Source organism: Trichoplusia ni, chromosome 1 (assembly GCF_003590095.1).
Source record: "Trichoplusia ni isolate ovarian cell line Hi5 chromosome 1, tn1, whole genome shotgun sequence".
Lineage (NCBI taxonomy): Eukaryota > Metazoa > Arthropoda > Insecta > Lepidoptera > Noctuidae > Trichoplusia > Trichoplusia ni.
The window spans coordinates 12845026-12859439 of record NC_039478.1 but is presented as its reverse complement, the minus strand read 5'-3'; the positions used below and the strand labels follow the sequence as shown (position 1 = coordinate 12859439).

Sequence of the window (14414 nt, the reverse complement as noted above, 5' to 3'; positions counted from 1 at the left end):
AAACAACAGGTTTATGAAAAATGTTTTATTTATTTAGTAATCTTTTTACGTGAATCAATAAAATCCTTTCATAGACATGGAAAAATATGTAAAGAAGTGGTTTATTTTTCATCAATTTACCAGCGTGTATGCCAGTAAGTGTAGGTTGGAACGCTGAAACAAATCATGTTAAAATTACAAGTCTGTAAAGAGTTGAAGTGAACTTAAAGTAAACATCTCAATATGCAACTTTAGTTTACCTTACTAATCAGATTTGTATCATTATTTGAAATAAATGCAACATCATTTATACCTTTGAACGACTGGGTGGTAAGCTGGATAGTCGTGGTGCCACCAACTGTGCCACCAAGTACTTGCGTCGGTGTTCAGATCAGGATTGCCATCCTTCAGTGGCTGAGGTAAGCCGGGCTTGACTTGCGTAAGCTCCAAAGGTACGGAAGCCGCATTAGGAACAGGTGGAACTGCATCAGGTTTGTTGTCATCCACGGGAAGGGCCCAGCATACCCCAAGCAACACGAAGATTAATGCGGTTTTCACGATCTGAGGATTTAAAGAGATGTCTATTTAAAACGTTTTATGAAAGACTTAGTAGATTCTTATATCCTGGATGAGTTATTCCGTATTTATCGTCGCAAAGGATAATACTTATTGCAATATCTGTAGAATTGGACCCATGAAGAATACTGTGCCTACCAGAATTCAGTATAATTATTTTTAACTCCCCTATAAAACTGGCACATTTTCCCTTTCTAAAAGAGTCGATGCAGTGTGCCTGGTAATAACCATTTTCGGATGCCGTCAGAATAAAATGAGTCGAAGTTAATGATTACTAATGATTATAATGTACACTGTTACCGGTGGAGAGTGGACTGACCTGAGGGTTCACCACCACGCCATAAAATCATATAATATGGGTTGTGGAAGCGTGACGGCGCAATTCATTTCATTTTTTCACATCCGAAAAACATTAATATTAGGCGTGATGGTAGATACAATCTGAATACTCTTTACCGATATAGCTTGGTCAACGACACAATGACAAAAAACAACTACTTTTCAATTAGAATATGTTCTTTAAATGGTTAAGCGTTACACTGATAACGAATGCTAACTGCTTACATAAGTTAGCTAAAGTATGTTGATTTATTTACTCTAAGTTATTTTATAAGTCACGTTTTTATACAGGATTGAAGACAAAGGTGATAATAAAAGGCGTGCACACTTTTTTTTAAGTAATTTGCAAATAACCAGTTGCTAATACAATAGTGGTTAGATAGTTTTGTACAGTGAACTTAATGTTTAGACGACATACTAGTAACTTTAAATGTCGTGAAATATGAAATGTGATAAATTTGATCTCGGTCTTGATCATTTTTGTTAGGTACCACGGTACCACTTCAAAAGTAAAATTCAATTAAATCCTTTAATTGAATTTGAAAAATTCAATTTGAAATTTAAATAATTCTTTACTTCAGTAAAGAATTTACTAAGATTTAATAATTATAATATTATTTTAGTCATTATCAATTAATAATATTCATTTATCAATTATTAAAATCCAATTAAAATTTTATTGTTACTGTTAAATTAGAAGAAATCTGTAAAGATTGAAATCACTTACCATTTTGATGAAAATAAAATTATCTCCCGTCCTGTTAGCTGTAGGGTGCGGTTACGGCTAAGATCGGATTCTGTTGATTTCCAAATCGGGATCACGACATTTATATCCTTCATTTTTGACGAAGGACAAGGAAAGAACATGCTTCATCTCCCTCTAACATTCCTGGTCACCTCTATTTGTCATCAGCTTTGTTATGGGCACTAAACGTGGTCGTAAATTATGTTCCTTTGATGATATTAGACTTATCAAAATCTTTTTATGAGTTTTTGAAAGGTTGGTGTAAATAAATAAAACTGTATTGTTATTGCGGGCTGTCAATATTTTAGGATTTGTTCCCTAAGAATACCTATTTATTCCCAAACTCGAATTGTTAGCCGCTAAAAGTACGTCAAAGTAATATAGTGATCTGTGAGTCTCTTTCCGTTGTTTTAAAAAGATCGAAGAACGCATCATTTAATAAGTTCTAATCCATAATCTTGTTGTTTTAAACATTTACTATTAAAAACCTAGGCAAGTTCGAGTTTCCATTAAAATTGAAAAAATCATCAATAGATAATATACATATAGCATCTGTCAACATTTCAACTGCCTAGCTGTCAAAGTTTATGATATACAGCTTCGTAATAGACAGACGAACAGATGAACCGACAACCCTAGCAGGGCTGGAGCTTTAGAGGTTACGGTCCGAGCTAACCCTAAAAATGATATCTTGGATCAGGAGTAAGGTCTTAATGGATTAAACGGCGATCATTCGGTCGTTAACTTATTTGATTCCAGGCGTTGCATGTCTACTATCTTAGCATTTAAATTAAGAACATTACTCATTCGATATAATTTTTTTTACCATTTTAAGGTCTAATCAACCCTCGCAAAAATGCCATCAAAAACAAATAAATTTAACACAAGGCATAACATTATGTTATAAAACTTAAATGGAATTTATTACTGATCTGCGAATTATCGTTGCATGTTAATTAATAAAGAATCGATATCGCACGGCTGAGTAATAAAGTTTCATTTATTTTTTGGGTTCCGCAAACAAACGGAACAAAAACGGAACCTACATATAATAATATGTAGGCTCTACTGAGTATCTGTTCGCGTCTCCAAGAATCTCATGAACCGTGATAGCCAGATACTTGATTTTTTACAAATGAAATATGCTTGTTGATGCTATAGCAAAAAAAAAACAACGAGGTTATAGGCGATGATTCGTACGGTTATAATTTAATCACATTTTTGTTGCTATTTTGTTTTTCTCTAGAATCCAACTCGCACTTGACCAGTTTTGTGAACTCGAATGTCAAGTCAGGTTGTAAAATATTTTTGTCAATTAAATAAAGTATTTTAGTGGACTAGTTGTTGCCATGCAATTTCAGATCGTATAAGGTATTTTTATTGCACAAAACAACACATTGGTATTTTAGATTCGAGTCATGAAATCAAATCCTTTAAAAATTGGTTATTTCTTAGTATCTATTTGCTATTTATTATTATGATACCAAACCGGTCTGATTTATTGAAAAAAATACTATTTAAATCAGTCCAGTTGTTTATAAGGAGTTCAGTAACACACACGCACAATAGACAACGTATATGCATATACAGTTAAGATAAAGGCTCTGGACGGAGAACTCTCTTTTTATATAGCTTTAATTCTTTAAGACTTAGGTTTTTGGGTTTACTCAATATCATAATCATATGCTACACAGATCATCTCTTTATTTGTGAATCGCATAACATTATTTGCAAGTGCAAAGTGCTAACTACATAAGTTAATAAAAGGAAAAACTCGACACAACAATACAATTATTTAAATAAAATATTTGTTCAAAGATTCACAAGAGTGAAGCATAGTTTATTCTTGGTAATCCGCAGTGATGCTAAGGATAATTATGTTACAGGGGATTTACAGTTTACCAAGCTACAGTTCAAGTCAGTAATGTAGTTTTAAATCGTTGAAAATCTACTTAAAAACTATCGGAGAATTTAAATACATTTAAATTTACACGGTGTTAAATTGAACTCACGGTGTAGAGACACAAAGACGTTATTAAAATGTAGAAGCGGCAGCCCTAAAATGTGAAAATGAAATAGCTTTACTAATAACTGTTATATTTCTGATCCGTTTCGGGTGAAATTGCTAGAAAAAAGTCGCAAAATGTAGGGTCGAATCCACATGTGACAAACTGTCAATATATTTTGCAAAAAGAATTATTTAACTGCCATTTACAGGAATTAATATATTTTTTCATGTATAGTTTATATAAAGTTGATGAAATAACTTTTGTTTTATTGAATATAGTTTTTATGTGGGGATTTAAATTTAATAACAAAATACTCCTTTAATGAGAATTTTAAATTCAGACAAGTGACCTAAAGAAATAACCATCCGGTCTTCTTATTTATAAAATGGTTTTATACTTTAGGCAATGTCTTTATGTGGCTCTTTTGCAAAATAAAAACTGCGAATGTAATAAAACTAATGCCTTGAATGTTTTGTGTTAACTGGTTCCTTTTAGTGTAGGCAGTTTAGGTGATAATTGTAATCTAAATGCCATCTGATTCATTGCATTTTAATGTAGTTTAGATTATTTAAGAGCTTCTCTAAATGGTACCCTTCTTCAGATCAATAGTTTCTTTTTTTAATCCGTGTCATTTAAAGCCGCGGTGTTGTTAGTTTTTTATACACCTACATTTTCGTTAATAAGCAAAATACGGAATCAAATGTATACAAAAGGCTCACTTATACTCTGTTAAAGAATAGACAATAAGGATCTTGGTAATTGGGATACTAAGTTCTGAAGGTCGATTATAAAAAAAATAGTTTTTTTTTGGTGCGAAATCCAAACTTAAAGTTGATACAGTAAATTGAAATATTGTCATCTCAGTACATTTGTTAGAGTCAATCGACAATATTGTGGGCGACCAAATCCGTACGTTTCTCATGATTTTTATGTTTTATCTTCGTATTTTTCTATTCATAGACGCTTTCTATTAATTTTAAAACTAAGACTCCGTCAAAAGACAGCAACTTGAGTTATCGAATATAAGCGGTAGCTAATAATAAAATATTGAATGTTTGATTGTAACATAAACATTAGACATGTTCTATTTAACTAGCTTAAAAAAGATGAGAGTGATTTCAATCTTCATTTTTCCCCATCACCACTGTGGAAATATCCACTGTTGGGCAAAGGTATCCCTTAATCCTTCCACGATTCTATATTATACCGCGTCACCTCAAACCAGCCTTCATGGTATGGCCCATCGCGTATCTAATTACTCCATAAAAATATTTTGTGTCAAAACCACCTCTTGCTAAGCTTTTTAGTATCAAATGAGTTTTATATTTTATTGGGTCATCGTCATTTTATTGCAAATGGTTATAGAAGGCTCCGCCATATTTAAGGATCTAAATTATAATTTAATGAATTTAAGTGTGGTCTAAACCAGATTTTATTATTAATTTTTAAATGTATAATCCGGTCTATTTTACTTTCGAAGAGGTTGGCTAACCTTATTAATATGGGACTATAATAACATATTCGAGTAATGATTATTACATTGGTCAATACCATGTATTCAATGGATATAGTATCAGTCTGTTTGAGGATTCAGCAATAGTATGACCCTACCTAATGAGAGAGCACAATACATGTAGAGTACCTATCCAGGTACTGTATATTACCATTGCTGCCCAAGTTGAAAACTAAATAGTACAAGAATTCTGAGAGGGACAGCGCGTACGCAGTCCCTCACTACCAAAAATTACGCGTCCGAGTTATCCACATTAGGGATAATCGCAAGGGTCAACCCGCCCGCAGTGCAATGGGAAGGCCTCGCCCTGGGAGAACCGCCTTCATGATCACGGTTTCTCCTACGCCAGGTAAGTATGATTTCACAAACGCCGCCTCGGGTAGTCATTCAGACGCGGAAAATCTTAACACCGCCATTCACAAAGATGACGTCACTAGCACAGCGCCATCTACCGAAAAGTTATATAAATAAAAGCTTTCTCGTTTCTTAATTTTTCCTCCAGATAGCTCTGTCCAGGCATTTCATGTAGAGCCATTGACATGGAATGTATTTATTTACCTTTGTGTAGTTTATAGTTAAAATCATAAAAACGATACTATAAATGTCAATACCTATTAGTTAAATATCTTTACCGCAAAAAAGCTCTACTTGAAAAATTAGTGTAGAGCTGTAAATTTTTTTTAAGATTGATTTCATTCAAGCTTTATTTGATTAGTCATAAAAACGAGACCTATTACTGTATACAACTTTACAGATTATGAACTGGTCACCAGATGGCTCTTGGATATCCATTTCGTATTTTAAGAAGTACTTTGGTGAACTGTCTTTTTAGTGAAGGCATACTTTCCAAGAAGCACTGTTTAATGAACATTTTAGTTAGGGAATTCAAACTAAGTAATTTGTAGAGTAGAGTTCATATTTCATATCTATTCATGGACATTTAAACTCTACTTAATAACAACACAATTCTTCAAGTTCTTAGATTAGACAATATTTAGAAATTAAACCTACCAATGCATTTTTTATCGTTAATTCCTTTTCAAGTTGCCAATACAGGCGATAATTGCAATTTTATGTAAAACTTATTTTAAGTACCCTTACTTTTGCAATGTCAGAATCAATTTCACTGCTCCCGTCACCGCTTCGTAAGTGCTCCAGTTGTAGAAAGGAGCTATCACGCTCAACCCGTACCTTTCTATTCCCATTCAAATAAGCAAGGCAAGGGAGTTTCTAAACACATGGGGACGAACAAAAAACTTCCCTTCCGTGTCTGATGTCATTCATAACGTGTTAAGTAAACCTTTTAGTTCATGCTTATAACCTTCTTATTCACAAAATATTATTACCATTTATTCGTAACGCCATTCAATACTTTAAAGCTATAAAATAAACTGTACTTTTATTATTTTGATAACGCATATTTAGAGGCAGGTGGACACAAAACCTAGCATTAGTATTTTGCAGCTGAATGAGACTGGTATCAGTGCTCACCAGGTCATCAAATGTGTGCAGACTATGCAAACTATATTTTTGACCATGTTGACTTTGGTAATGTTTAAATTGTACATTTCTTGATTTGCATAGGTTAGTCGTTCGAAATTGAATGAATTTTTATTTAAAAATAGATCCAGGAGAAGTTTTTACCAAACATATTTTTTTATGAAACGATTAAAATGTTACAGTGGACCTCACGAGATGGCGAAACGTATTTCTTTCACTACAATTAATTCAATGCCACGATAGTTAAAAAAAATTAGACACACATTATTTATCTTTTTTTGGAACGATACAAATTGACAAGAAACTGCTTTAAAGTTTAAGAGAGGGGGCTTATGACGTACAGATTTCGTACAATTTAAAGCGCATTAAAACTATATAACGAAGATAGAAAAACAATTTGACATCATCCCTGTTAAACCATACAATTAGGTTCTGATCAACGTCTTTGTTATTGCCATCAAATTGTTTTCAGGTTTTAAGCCTTCAACTTCTGTCCGCAAATGACGCAAGAGACCCTCTCGACAGAGGATCCTCCATCGAGACTTGTTTGAAAGACTCACTTAAAGATCTTGGTAATTCTATCGAAAACACATGGATTAACGTAGTGAAATGGATTCATGGTTAATTGATTAGCAAAATTTCGACATTTCTTTATACATTTAAATTTATGTTTAAAGGCTGTGTGCTAAACGTAAGAAAAAAATTGTTAGTCGAAGTTAATACTTTAGAACTCTACATTTTGTCGCTACACTCTTTTTAAGACAAAATGACTACAAGAGATCCTAATGTTGCGAGAAATTAAGGTAATTTGAGTAGTAGAGTGTAAGAAGTGCCTAAGTATATAAAAAGTTTATGTTTGGATTTATGTAGTGGCTAAGTGAGACAATGTTTTGTTAACTTTGTTTGTGAGTTTTGGATTAACAGTGAAATCTTTTTTTACCTAGCCTATGTAGTCCAGGTGCTGGGTAAAATCCTTTCTTTTAATCCTTTAACCCTATCTTGTGTTACCTAGAGCTGGCAGTCGTGGTGTTTTTACATCATTGACATTTTATAGCTAATTATTAAAGTATCTACCTTATTTTTATGCATAGTAATTTACACGACTACGGTAATAAAAGGGTCTGATTTGTTTGGATAAGAGGGTATATTTTATTTTCTACAACTTAACGTAAAGCTTTAATTAAGTTTAGTCCAAAAGTTCTTAAATTTTATAACGAAAGCTGAAGAGTCCATCGAATCTATTCTGCAAGGGTATTTTACACTAAAGGCCCGGTATTTTTTTGTGTATTATGTAAATTCAGTTCTTGAGATAAAGTCCGGTTACAGAAAAACGATCAGACAGATAGTGCCGTGCCGGGAGCATATAATCCTATAACTTTATCTATAGGAAGTATGAGATTTACTTAAAATGTTTAGTAAACTATTACATTGTTATACAAGTGAATTCTGAGAGGGACAGCGCGTACGCAGTCCCTCACTACCAAAAATTACGCGTCCGAGTTATCCACATTAGGGATAATCGCAAGGGTCAACCCGCCCGCAGTGCAATGGGAAGGCCTCGCCCTGGGAGAACCGCCTTCATGATCACGGTTTCTCCTACGCCAGGTAAGTATGATTTCACAAACGCCGCCTCGGGTAGTCATTCAGACGCGGAAAATCTTAACACCGCCATTCAGAAAGATGACGTCACTAGCACAGCGCCATCTATCAGGGAGCTAAGAACTAAATCATCATTTGTTGGGTGCATTTGCTACGAGATGGCTCTGTCTGAGTGATTAATGTAGAGCTGTGCTTAATGTGTTCCTTGACTGCTGAGCTTTGTCAAGTTACAAAAACAAGAGTCTGTGGGTTTATTCTTCAATACGCAGAAAGCTCTGGAAAGCAATACAGAGCATTATTTCAAAAAACAAGTACAATTTTAATGTTTTTCTTCACTGAAGTGTCTGATTCTGCCAGTTATGTAGAGCTGGAATGATATTTTAGTTTTTTAGGTTTTATTCAATCAAATGTTGCCCGCGACTCGTGTCGCGTCGCGTCGCGACGTCCACGTGGTTTGAAGATCTTGAACCGTTTTCACAGCGCACGCAACGGGAGCTCTCAAAGATAAATAATTTTCCCCGTTTTTTCCACATTTCCCATTGTATCTTCGCTCCTAGCAGTCGCAGCGTGATATAATATAGCCCTTGATAAATGTTCTATTCAACACAAAAATAAATTTTCAATTCGAACCAGTAGTTCTTGAGATTCAAACAAACAAACTCTTCGATCTTTATATATTAGAATAGAGTATAGATTATATATGTAAAGCTTTCTTTAAAAAACCACATTGGTAACTTTATGATTAAGTATACTGGATTATTTAAATAAAAGAAACAGCTTTTGTTTACAAAATGGCTCTACTGAAATGATTAATATAGCGCTGTATGGTGAAATAGCGTGATTTTGAAGTTGCGAGTGCAACACTTACACTCGCATTTCGAGTTCGTTTCGCAGCTCAATGTATGCTAGTAGTGTTTCCGTCATATAGTTCCATGTTTCTTTATAAATATATCCCGAAGACAATAATGATATAATAAGACAATAATAAGTATTTAGAAGACAATAATAAATGCCCCGTTACAAGTAATTCACTTTCTTTAACCGGCAACAGAAGAGCTGACAACAAAGAGCGGAGCGTCAGGGATAGGGTTTAGGGATTTTACTGTTTGTTGCGAAACGTTAAAAAAAATGACAGGTGGACGGACACTTAATGTGAACCCTTCTTATTTGCCACACATTGCCATTTATTCATAATGCCATCGTATCGTTTTCGTCAGGGTGTGAAATCGATATAGCTCCGGTTCGATGATTTTAATGAATGTTTGCTAAGGCAAACAAAGACGCACTAGCATTGGAACTGTGCAGCTGAATTAAACTCATACAAACAAGGTCATTCGATGATTAGAAGAATATATTTCGCCTTGTTGACATTGGTAATGTACTCTATAATGCATGCGACTTAAAAGTTTTGAAAGATGAAAGTTTTTACTGTCGAGTAATTTTATAATTTTTGTTGTATCTTGTTTAGTAGTATTAAACCATTTACAGGTTTTAAGTGTTCACCTTCTGACTACAAATAAAACAAAAGATCCGCTCGATAGGGGACAATCAATTGGAACTTGTTTGAGTGACTCGTTTAACGAACTTAAGGATTCTATCAAGAGTACATGGAAAGACATAGTCAATTTTTTTAAAGGTTGATTTGAAGATTAGAAGTTTCAGAAATTCAATTGAGGCTATTAATGTCGAGGCGCAAAAAATCAAAGATGTGAAAGAGATTGAAAACCTAACTGAACTATGAATTCGTTCTGAAACAAAAGACAATAACGTTATTTTAACCTGAGTGCAATTTGAGTAGTCGGGTAAGAAAGTACCCTTCTTATTGGACGTTGGATCTGTACAGCACAGAACGGATTGTGTATATTGTGGCACATCTTAGGTGAGACCTATGACCAATTTCAGCCACTGCGGTATAAATACACACATATAGTAAAGGACCAATATTTGGTCTCAAAACAGTGTTATATTTCATTCGGTCACTGACTTTCATTATTATAAAATTTTCATCCAAACTCTACTTTAAAATTATAATTTAATAATAAATGGCATTTCATAAACCATTTCGGTTTATATTATTTGTTTGGAAAGGATTGTTCACACAGTTTCACTTCTAACTCCCACTTTAATACAAACAACAACAAATAATCTTAAATATTTTTTGATGCGGTGGAAAGGCACAGTAGAGTTCACTCAAAACCATCTGCAAAAGGTTTTTCTCAAGTAGGTATATTTTGTCGTCGTGGGCGACCTAGGAAGCGGTGGCGAGACGACCTTAACGCTTGCCGCGCAGGCTGGTTCCGTGCGGCCCAGAATAGAGAGTCGTGGAAGGATTTGGGGGATGCCTTTGCCCAGCAGTGGGACACAGTGGGCTAGAGAAAAAAAAAAAGGTATATTTTTGCTGTGGCATAATACAATTTTGTTCTTTAACTTCAGTTACTCTTCTCTCTTCTGGTAATAAATCAGTTAGTGGCTCGAAGAGATCGAGTTAATTCGAAAAAATGTTTATCCTCTCAAAAACAGTTGTTTATCTGTTGAAATTATAACGTTAAAGACTTATTTTTTAGTAATTGGCAAACGTATTATTATTTATTTGAGAAGGTACCCTGTACTCAAGGCTTAACTTAATCAAGTCAAGATAATAAGCCAATATCTACCATGCGAACGTCTGAATGACATTTGAACTAGGTGCACAATTAAGTTACGTTTTCAGGGAATTCTGAGAGGGACAGCGCGTACGCAGTCCCTTACTACCAAAAATTACGCGTCCGAGTTATCCACATTAGGGATAATCGCAAGGGTCAACCCGCCCGCAGTGCAATGGGAAGGCCTCGCCCTGGGAGAACCGCCTTCATGATCACGGTTTCTCCTACGCCAGGTAAGTATGATTTCACAAACGCCGCCTCGGGTAGTCATTCAGACGCGGAAAATCTTAACACCGCCATTCAGAAAGATGACGTCACTAGCACAGCGCCATCTATCAAGGATACTCGGTACCAAATCATTCCTTGTTTCGTTATCTGCTTGAGATGGCGCTCTCTAAGGATTGTAGAGTCGTGTTACTTTTCTTTTTACCAATTCTTAAAACACTTCAGAAGTCTACAATTATTTACGAGTTTGATATTTTTCCACGAGATGGCTCTATCTTAACGTTCAATGTAGAGCTGTATATTATGCTCTTCATACACACTACGCTACTCCAAGACTCTACATTACTCTACTAAGTTTTTTAAAGTTCCAACTTTATTTTATAACAGACGATTTTATAATGTCTTTGATGATAATGGCTTATATTCTGGTTAGTCCATTGAAATGTTTAAGTTTTGCATTGCATTTTTGAGCATAAAATTTTATTTTTCTGATGTCTAGAGGGGCGGGGGTCAGTGTAAAGCTAAAACCAATTTTGTGGGGTTGCCACCCTTGCCACAAAGTCAACAAGTCGAAAGGCAATATAACCAAGGGGTTTCGTGTTGCCCATGTAACTGGGTTGAGGAGGTCAGATAGGCAGTCGCTCCTTGTAAATCAGTGGTACTTAGTTGGATCCGGTTAGACTGGAAGCCGACCCCAACATAGATGGGAAAAGGCTAGGCCGATGATTCTGTTCGGTAAGAATTTTCAGATTCTGATGAACGGGCGCCATGTCTGAACACACTGTTTAGTAATTTCTTAAGCTACTGCTAACAGGCGAAACGGAAGTCTATTACCACAGCTTCGCTGTCCGTCGTCTATCGCCAGGCTGTATCTCAAAAACCCCGATTTCTAAATATTTGAAATTGACACAAAAGCTTTTTTATTATTCCTTTCGCAAAATATTTAAATTGAGGTTAAGCAACGGTAGTACGAACAAAAATTTGAAGGGTGATGATTTATACGAAACCTTGAGAGTCGCAAATCCGACTTGTCCTACCCCGATTTTTATTTCAAGCTTATCGCCATTTACTCGTAATACCATCCAATTGTATCACGCCATAAAATAAACTAGATTTTAAATCGATAAAGTTATTGCTTTAAATTTATTTCTTAGAGGTAGATCGGCACCCAAAACTGGCAGTAGAACCTCTCCAGCACATTGCATCAAATGTGTCCTGACTATGGAACGAACATTTTTGATCCTGATGATATTGGTAATATACTACTCTTAATAGAAATTATGACTTAGTATTAAAATTAGAAATCTGGTAAATAGGTTGGATACATTATTAAAAAATGTTACACAAGTACTGCCTTTATCTCATCATTGGCCTAGCCTTTTCCCAACTATGTTGGGGTCGGCTACCAGTCCAACCGGTTTCAGCTAAGTACCAGTGTTTTACATGGAGTGACTGCCTATCTGACCTCCTCAACCCAGTTACGTGGGCAACACGCACCCCTTGGTTAGACTGGCTGTCAGACTTTTCAAGCTTCTGACTACCTGTAACGACTGTCAAAGATGTAGGAATAACAGCCGGGACCCACAATTTAACGTGCCTTCCGAAACACGAATAAACTGCTTCAAAGTTTAGGAGAAGGGTTTGTGACGTTACGATTTCATAACATCTATTTACACAATCATGAAATCAAGAGTAAGTTCCATTCAATGTCATGTGCAAAAAATATGTTTACGGGAAAGATTAAAAAAAGTAGCCATTATTATGCATTAAACTATAATTTTAAAAATAAAATTGCCATCATCCCTATTGTCTATCACAAAAAATTGACATCAATCAGAAATGTTTAAAAAGGTAATTGAGCATTGTTTTGTCAACGCTCAAGACATCGGAAAGGCTATTGATTATATTATTAAAGACAAATTATTATAACGCTTTTAATAGCGTCACCTGTGCTTGTTTGTTTGTAACCGACTCCTTTGTACTTGATTTATACCCACTTCGAACGGTCAGTTTTCATTCAAACTTTGTAGACTTATTGAGGACCGATGACAATACAAGAATTTGCACTGAAAATGGAAAATAAATTAGTTAAAAAAAAAACAATTAACCACAGTGCACACATCGACAGTAATGCCCCGCTGGACTACTTATCACTCTTATCCATAATTTGAATTATTTTCTACCTTTTAGTTGCGATTATTTATAAAAGCGTGTCTTTTTTTTTTAAGGTCTTAAGTGCTCAGCTTGTGTCCGCATACGAAGCATCACTCGAGCATATTCAAGAAGCACCATATTCTTGCTTCACAGACGCGATTCACGAGTTTCGAGATACTGTCAAGAATACATGGGTTAACTTAAACAAATGGATAAATATAATACGTACGACTATCCAGGTGTAGTAAGAAATACAATGTAAAACAAATGTTTTTTTCTTGTTAAAATTGTCCAGTACCAAATGGCTTTATAGTGTCATCGTTATTTTATTCAGATCTAAATTGTTATGTAATAAATAACCGGGCTTGATACTTTTATTTTAATGAAGCAGCTTTATTAGAGTATTAGGACGGAAATGATACTCACGTCTTATTGATATCATGAAAAGGCTTCAATTTCTATCCATGATATTAAATTAAGTAGCGCGTATTAAAAGCACATCATGCTCGAATACTACTTATACGAGTGCATAAAGCCACGACAAGAAACATAACAAAGAACTTGTATATTAAGCAGAATTCTGAGAGGGACAGCGCGTACGCAGTCCCTCACTACCAAAAATTACGCGTCCGAGTTATCCACATTAGGGATAATCGCAAGGGTCAACCCGCCCGCAGTGCAATGGGAAGGCCTCGCCCTGGGAGAACCGCCTTCATGATCACGGTTTCTCCTACGCCAGGTAAGTATGATTTCACAAACGCCGCCTCGGGTAGTCATTCAGACGCGGAAAATCTTAACACCGCCATTCAGAAAGATGACGTCACTAGCACAGCGCCATCTATCAGGGAGCTAAGAACTAAATCATCATTCGTTGTGTACATTTGCTACGAGATGGCTCTGTCTGAGAGATTGATGTTTTGTGTATAATGTAGTGATTAATGTAGAGCTTTGCTTGTGTTCTATTATTTACACCAAAACTTATCTAAACTCATAAAAAATACTAGATAACTATATAATTTAAACTTAGTCGCATGAGTTTCGTTACAGTCCATAAGTTGGATTTACTCAAGTGATGAATATAGCGCTTTAAGATGAAATGTTGGAGATTTGCTGTAGAGTTCAGGTCTCATATT

The 14414-nt window shown here is 35.1% G+C and overlaps 4 non-coding genes across 4 annotated transcripts; all 4 read right to left on the bottom strand.

Moving 5' to 3' along the window:
* Window positions 1–5354: 5354 nt before the first annotated feature.
* On the bottom strand, window positions 5355–5518 carry LOC113500647. The gene has a single exon (XR_003401228.1). It is a non-coding gene; the product is annotated as a U1 spliceosomal RNA (small nuclear RNA).
* A 2592-nt stretch (window positions 5519–8110) lies between these two features.
* On the bottom strand, window positions 8111–8274 carry LOC113500642. The gene has a single exon (XR_003401227.1). It is a non-coding gene; the product is annotated as a U1 spliceosomal RNA (small nuclear RNA).
* Window positions 8275–10979: 2705 nt separating this feature from the next.
* LOC113500654 lies at window positions 10980–11143 on the bottom strand. The gene has a single exon (XR_003401229.1). It is a non-coding gene; the product is annotated as a U1 spliceosomal RNA (small nuclear RNA).
* A 2721-nt stretch (window positions 11144–13864) lies between these two features.
* Window positions 13865–14028, bottom strand: LOC113500637. The gene has a single exon (XR_003401225.1). It is a non-coding gene; the product is annotated as a U1 spliceosomal RNA (small nuclear RNA).
* Between the last annotated feature and the right edge of the window lie 386 nt (window positions 14029–14414).